The sequence below is a fragment of the Penaeus monodon genome, chromosome 37 (genome assembly GCF_015228065.2).
Source record: "Penaeus monodon isolate SGIC_2016 chromosome 37, NSTDA_Pmon_1, whole genome shotgun sequence".
Taxonomy (NCBI): Eukaryota; Metazoa; Arthropoda; class Malacostraca; order Decapoda; family Penaeidae; genus Penaeus; species Penaeus monodon.
In genome coordinates this window covers 20,174,100-20,182,444 of record NC_051422.1, presented here as the reverse complement: position 1 = coordinate 20,182,444, position 8,345 = coordinate 20,174,100, and positions in this window count along the sequence as shown.

Genomic DNA, 8,345 nt, shown 5'->3' with positions numbered 1-8,345 from the left:
GGATGGAGTGGGGGAACTAGGAAAGAAAGAGAGAGAGAAAGAGAGAGAACGAAGAGAGAGAACGAAAGAAAGAGAGAGAAAGAGAGGGAGAGAGAGAGAGAGAGAGAGAAGAGAGAAGGGGGGAGGGATGGAGGTTGGCGAAGACGAAAAAGGACAGAGAGAGAGAGAGAGAGAGAGAGAGAGCGGAGAGATTTGGAGCGAGAGAGAGGAGAGAGACCGGAGAAAGATCGAGAGAGAGAGAAGAGAGGAAGAGAGAGTAAGGGGGGGGGGGGAGGGATGGGGAGGGATGGAGGTTGGGAGGCCGAGAGAGGAGAGAGGCGAGAGAGAGAGAGAGAGAGAGAGAGAGAGAGAGAGAGAGAGAGAGAGAGAGAGAGATGAGGAGCAGAAGATGAGAGAGAGAGACGAGAGAGATGAGAGAAGAGAGTGGAGAGACAGAGAGAGAGAGAGAGAGTAAGTGAGAACAGCTGATAATCTGTAGGAATAATATACATATATATATGTATGCACGAGGAACAATGACTAAATAGCCTGCGAGGAATCCAGGCAGGTGTGTCTGTTCAAGAATTTGCATGTTGTTTTTTGAAAGAAAACGGGGATAGGAAAAGACACAATCATTAATTATAGCAATATTGATGATGACGATGATAATGATATGGACGATGTTGATAATGATGATAGTAATGATAATGATAATGATAATATCAATAATCATAATAATAATGATATTAACGATATTGATAATATTGATAATAAAGTAATAATAATAATTACAATAATTATAATAATAATAATGATAATAATAATATGTAACAACAACAACAACATCAATAATAATAACAATAATGATAATGATAATAGTATTAAAAGGGATAATTTTAATAATAACAACAATGATAATGATGATAATATTAATAATAATAATAATAATAAAGAAGTAATAATAACAATAACAACAACAACAACAATAATAATGATAATAATAATAATAATATTGATAATAATAATAATAATAATAATAATAATAATAATAATAATAATAGTAATAATAATAATAATGATGATGATGAGTAACAATGATAATTGTACAATTACAAGAGCATCACAACATGAAAACTACAATTAAGTATCATGCTGTGACCACGGCCACTTAAACATGAGCCTATACCGTGAAGAAAAACAGTGATAAGGACAGTAGGAGTAGCGAATAAGGATTCGAACCGTCGTTGATTCAGCAAAACAAATATCAAGAGACAGTACACATTCGGCAAAACATTCAGCTCATAACATGCAGTTCTCCTCCACGCCAGTTGCACATACACGAAAATGATTATCTTCTGACGATTAGTTATGGTTTGACCAAGTTGCGTGAAGTGAGACAGACACACTCATTTATTATTACTGTTACCATCGTCAGTGCTTGTGTGGGTTCATGGAATACGCAGATGTCTCATACCTCTGTGCCTATTCATTATTTGTGCAACTACAGCAACAGTAAGCGTGCTCGTGTTTGCACTTGACATAGGGTGGGAGTGCGTGACCCCTGTAAGATGTTATGGTTAGTCTACTGTTTACTGTGGGACGTGGCATTTGTGTAAATGTGTGTTCATGAGTGTGTGCATGTGTGTAAAGTGTTTGAACCTATGTGTACGTGTCTGTTTGCACGCATGCATGGTTATGTGTGCGTGCACCGTACGTGTGGATACGTCTGAGGTACGATATGTAAATTGTCTGCATTGATATCATATTGATATCATATACTTAGGAAACGTGTTTTGTTCTCGCACTCGTATTTAAAAGCATGCGTATCTCTATAAATCAAATGACATCAGTAGTCATATTTATGTTCAGTAAAAAGAAGAAAAAAATCTTTAGCGGTTTGTACATATAACTTTATAGCTGTAGACATATCAATATTAACTTTTCTGTCTATCTGTCTGTCAATCCATTTATTCACACACACACACACACACACGCACACACGCACACACACACACACACACACACACACACACACACACACGCACACACACACACACACACAACACACACACACACACACACACACACACACACACACACACACACACCACACATATATACACACACATATTCTTCTTTTAACGGTAGGTTCATGTCTGAGCCGCCGTGGTCACAGCATGATACTTAATTGTATATATATATATCACAACACATACGCCCACATGCAGACACATTACTCTACGGTGAGTTTCCGTCATACTTCAGAATCCCGTATCATGTTTTTTTTCTTTGTTTCTGAACAGAAAATATACCGTGCAAGGGAGGGAGGTGTTGAAGAATCTGGTAACATCGACCATTACTAGTGTGTTTTTATTTATCTAAGTGAGAAGGCGATGTTAATATGATAAACGACGTACATTAATCACCTTACTATTCATTAGCCGAGTCCCATGAATAAAATATTTGTATAAAAATCAAGACTTCTTTAGAAACTTTTTTTTAGGGGAGTAGAAACATTAGGGAAAACATTCCATTTTCATTCTTTATTTTACGATGCAATATATAGAAAGACACACTATTTCACAAAACAATTAATGTAAACAAAAAGTTGTTTCAGGGTTTAGCAGCCGTTGCATATAACAAAGCTACAAAGACTCTCTCTCTCTCTCTCTCTCTCTCTCTCTCTCTCTCTCTCTCTCTCTCTCTCTCTCTCTCTCTCTCTCATCTCGCTGCTCTCTTCTCTCTCTCTCTCTCTCTCCTCTCCTCTCTCTCTCCTCTCCTCCCTCTCTCCCCTCTATCCTCTCTCTCTCCTTCTCTCTCCCTTCCCTTCCCCCCCCCCTCCTCTCTCTCTCTCTCTCTCTCTCCCTCTCCCTCTCCCTTTCACCCTCACTCCTTTCCTTCCTTCCATTTTCCTCTCTCTCCCTCTTTACTTTAAGATATAATATACACAAAGAACCACTATTTAAAAAAATATATATTTTCAGAGTTAGGAATGTTCCCAGACTAGATTAATTACCCCATTTACCAATTGTTTATTACACTGGACTATATTTCACACGATCAAGGCCACCGTTAGCTTATAAAAACAACATTATGATGATGTATTCGAATAGTAATCACGGTCGTCGAAGATAACACTGTTGACATCTGCCAAATGGAGATTCTTATTGTTATGCAGGTAGTGTAAAACCAATTGACTTTACAACATATATTTTCTGTTTACAGACCTGAATGCAGCGTTTGCACCAAGGGTAATGCTTTTGTTATTTATATGTTTTTGCTTTGTTCAATTGACTGTAAAAAAATTGTTGGTTTATTTTATATTGTACGCTGACGGTGTTATGTACTTTACGTAATGTAATAACTTGTGTGAGGAACCGATACTGCATACTGATGAAGCACCTCCCTGGCCACGCAGCAATTGCAAGCTCTAACAGTATCGACGAGCTAATTAACCAAAAGGCATATATTGATTGCCGTTGTAAAAGCTAATAACTCCTTTTTTGGCTCGTGTCTAACAAATACGACTACCTTGATATCACTGTCTCCTGGTATTATTTCCACCATGGTCAAGAACAGCGATATGAAATATATTATGGCCTGAATATGAATCCATATTTTACTCTCTTTAACAGAACGAAGATCCGTTATCGAAACCACACTCAGACAATCATTAACTTGAAAGAACGGATACGAAACACAAACAGACATACAGCCAATTCAGCTTACATCAATCCCCGTTTACTGAGGCGATGCATTCACGTCACGTTCAGTTGTTTCCCGGATAATAACATAATTACCCTCCTATCTCCCACAAATCACAAAAGTCGAGGTTACGTGCCAGTCAGCTACAAGCAAGGAGACGGGAGGGCGGGAGGGATGAGAAGACTGGAAGAGATTCGCACGGTGATGCTGGGGTGATGCTGCAGAAGGTATTGTAGGGGAAACTGTTAAAAACACCAAAACGCTGTTCATTCTGTGTGGGAAGTTCTTATCAAGTGCGGCGAACCTTTTCTGTGTGTTGAGTGTTGTCTGGAATGTTTGTTATTATGCAAAGTAGTCTTTTGAGATAGGATGGAGTGGTTATCTAAAATTACTTGTTGTATAATGGGTCATTTGAATACAGTATGCAGATATGTCTTGACGGTTGTTATCCATTAATTTAATATCTTACCGCTGGAACAGATCGTAGCATAGAGTCTATTCATTACTTATAAAAGTCCTGTGCATCTAAATTAATCATGGAGTACTTAACACTTATTGCAGTATATTCACGTGGCTAATATAATTATAACACAGATGAAATAAAGTTAAGGTTAAATTTCATAATTGAATAGGGTCATCATTACGAATTACATGTATGAATGTACATATAGTTAGCGCTACATTACATTATATACGCACGGCACATCACGTCACATTTGTATTATATTACATTACATGATATTTACATTACATTTACTTTATACTACATACTTTACATCGCACCTTATGTATAATTTTCATTATCACTATCCTTGTTATTGTAAATAGACAAAAAACATAAAACAAACAAACGTGTCAAGATAAAGATAGTCAGATAGATATTCATATAATCAAAAGCTTTATAGTGTTAGACGTATAAAGATTAGTATCTACTGTAACTGAAAAGATACCATGTACTGATACACCAATAGAAATATTATTCAGTGTATCTTACTGAAAAACGATCTCATAAAAAGACGAGAATATCAGGTAAACTATCATCTCTTATTAACAGTCTGCGAAAAAAAAATGTTTTCGACAATCAGTGAATAAAACAAATGTTTTCGATATACAATCTATGAAAAAGTATTTCGTGAATGCAGTTTGGGGATTACGAGATCAGTGGTCCTTCCATCTGCCTCATTGTCATTCAGGGAAACAGGAAGTTCACGGGAAAATTCACCTTAATCCCGCTATCAGATCTCGATTTTCATCTCGCGACACGAGGAGGCGATAGGACAACGGATGAACCAAAAATGGAATTTTCAGTATAGTATAGTTTGATTTATTATTTTTTTTTGGCGACGGGTAAACTATCGGTGCGTTTTTAGATGGTGGTGTTATTGGTTCGTTTGTTTTTATTGTTTTATTTTTATGAGTAGTTACTAATGGTATCTCAATTAGTGATTAGTAATTACCTGATTGGCAATTTGATAATTGATATGTAGATCGTTAGGACAATGGAACACGTTAGTAGTCCACTGCAGCTGATATACCTAAGGGACAAGGGCAGTGCAACAGCGCAAGAGTGCATTACCATGTATCCTGCTGCAAGGACGCGGCATGCTAGAACAGCCCCGCTTCGCTCGCCGCTTGTTTTGATCTTGCCGTATTTGGGCCGGGTTGGCGATCGTAAATAATTGTGAGTTCTCCTTGCCCTCATCAGCCTGCGCCCACTTGCTGAGGCTGGCTGTGTCTTCAGCGACGTCGCCCTCCTCATTGGTGGCCAACTCACACGTGCATTGGCGCATGTGCTAAGCCGCCCTGTGCCTCGCTTACGAATGGCGGGTTCGCGCCTGTCCTCTTTGTGACTGTGATCGCTTCCACCGCCTTCTCTCTTCCCTCTCTCTCCCTGTGTTCTCTCTCCGTTTCTCTGTGTCTGCCTCTATCTCTTTTTCTCTGTCTCTGCCCTGTTTCTGTCTTTGTATCTGTCTGTCTGTCTGTCTTTGTCTCTGCCCCCTGTTTCTGTCTTTGTCTCTGTCTGTCTGTCTCGTTTCTCTCCTCTCTCTCTCTCTCTCTCTCTCTCTGCACACACACACACACACACACACACACACACACACACACACACAAACAAACAAACAAACAAACAAACAAACACACACACACATACATATGTGTGTGTGTGCGTGCGTACGTGCTCTCCGTAACCGTAAGGGGAGCAGTTTATCTTGTCACACTTACAGGCGTGTTCCTCTTTCCACACTCAGGCGCTTTTAATATACCTAGCCTGGAACTGTAATTTCTTATTGATGTCTTTAGTAATTTTTAGTAATGAAAATTGAATTTTATATTTAGACTACTGTTGCCTTTTATAAATTCAAACTGACTCATCAAAGTAACTAAAAATTCACCGAAACCCACTGCCTAAAACATACAAATAAAAGATTGAACTAAGTGTTACTTAAAGGTTGCATTTCATTTCCTAATCATTCCATTATTCTTAGACAGGCTTCGAATACTACAGTGATATATACATTTTCATTTTATTAGTTTAGCGTTATTAAGAAATTCTTAAAAGAGACATTGGCGAAGAAGAATAGTCATTGGATATAAGAAGGGTTTGATTTGATTATCCTGAACTTGTATATAGACCATGATTGATTAGAGTCTTTGTTTCTATCGGCCCCCGTTTAGATCTCTTTTTATTTGTCTCTATCTCTGTTTTTGTCTGTTTCACTCATTGTTCTGTGCCTCTGCCTCTATCTTCACCTCTGCCTCTGTCTCTGTTTCTGTCTGTTTCACTCGTTATCTGTGTCTCTGCCCCCATATCTTTCCCCTGTCTCTTTTTTTTTTCCGTTTTTTCCCTCAGTTCGTTCTCTGTCTTTCTTTACCTTGTCTCTGCTCGTTTCGCCCCATTTCCCTGCCCTGTGTATGTCTCACATTTGCCTATGTCTCTGTCTCTTCTCTTTCTCTGCGCTCACACCCTTTGCGCTCCCTTTCGTTTTGTCTTTCTATCTGATTGTCTGTTTGTCTGTCTAAATCTCTCTTTTTCCTCTTTGTCTTTTGTTTGTCGCTCTCTCTCCCCTTCTCTCCTCTCTCCTTCTCTCTCTCTCTCTCCCCCTCTCCTCTCTCTCTCCTCTCTCTCTCTCTCTCTTTCCCCCCCCCTCTCTCTCTCTCTTCTCTCTTCCTCTTTCTCTCTCTCTCCTTCCCTCCCTCTCTCTCTCCCCCTCTCTCTCTCCTCTCTCCCCTCCCCCCATCTCTCTCCCCTCTTCCCCTCTTCCTCTCTTTTTATGATTATATATATATTTGTCTGCCATAATATATATATATATATATATAAAAATATATATATTATAAAATTTTATGTGTGGTTGTGTTGTGTGTGTGTGTGTTGTGTGTGTGTGTGTGTGTGTGTTCTGGTTTGGTGTGTGTGTTGGGGTGTGTGTGTTGTGGTGTGTGGGGTGGTTTGGTGTGTTGTTTTGTGAGTGTGTGTGTTTGGGGGTGGTGGGGTGTGTGTGTGTGTGTGGTGTGGGGTGTTTTTGGTGTGTGTGTGTGTGTGTGTGTGTGGTGGACATACTCATACAACATATATATTATTATATATATATATATATATTTATATTATGTATAATTATATGTAATTATATATTAAATTATGTATAAAATTGTGTATATAAATTATATATATTATATAATATATTATATAATATATATATAAAATATATATCGCACTCCCTCCCCCCCCCCCTCCCCCCTCCCCCCCTCCCTCTCTCCTCTCCCTTCCCTCTCTCTCCCCTCTCTTCTCTCTCCCCCTCTCTCTCCCCTCTCCCCCTTCTCTCTCTCTTCTCTCTCTCTCCCTCTCTCTCTCTCTCTCTCTTGTGTGGCCCCTCTCTCTCTTCCTCTCCTCTCTCTCTCTCTCTCTCTCTCTCTCTCTCTCTCCCGTGTGTCTATGCGTGCATGATTATAAAACATGAGGCCTGCCGGGACCTGTAAACAAATAAACCTGATGATGATATAAAGTTTTATATTTCTTCTTCATAACATCAAATCAGTCATGCTATACGAAATAGATAAGGAAGCTCGTGTAAAACTGTCTAGTACGATAATTTGTGGGGAAATTGGGGAAAATACATTTGTCGCGTGACCAAATGTAGGACGAATTAAAGTCATTTAAAATATACTCTCCTTCTGTTAAAATTTTCAATTTTATCAAATATAGGATGACCAGCATATACATCCGTTAATAGTCCTTGTCTCCAATATTATAATGAAGACTTACAAAAAGGATTGATTTGCTATACTTAGAAATGATAAGATCACATTCACATTCAGGAGAGAGACAATACGTATATCATGGAAAACACGGGATCTATTTGTACAAGAAGACTGAACTGTATATTATTTGTTTTGTGTCTGTTTATACCTTTGTCTCTGTTTCTGTCTCTGTCTCTTTTTCTGTGTCTGTATGTCTGCGTGTCTGCTTGTCTCTGTCTCTCTTTCTCTTTCTCTCTCTCTCTCCTCCCCTCTCTCTCTCTCTCTCGTCTCTGTCTCTGTCCTTCCTCTTTCCCCCTCTCTCCTCTTCTCTCCTCTTCTCTCACTCTCTCTCTCTCTCTCCTCTCTCTCCACATCTCTCTCTCTCTCTATATTAAATATATATATATATTATATTATATATATAT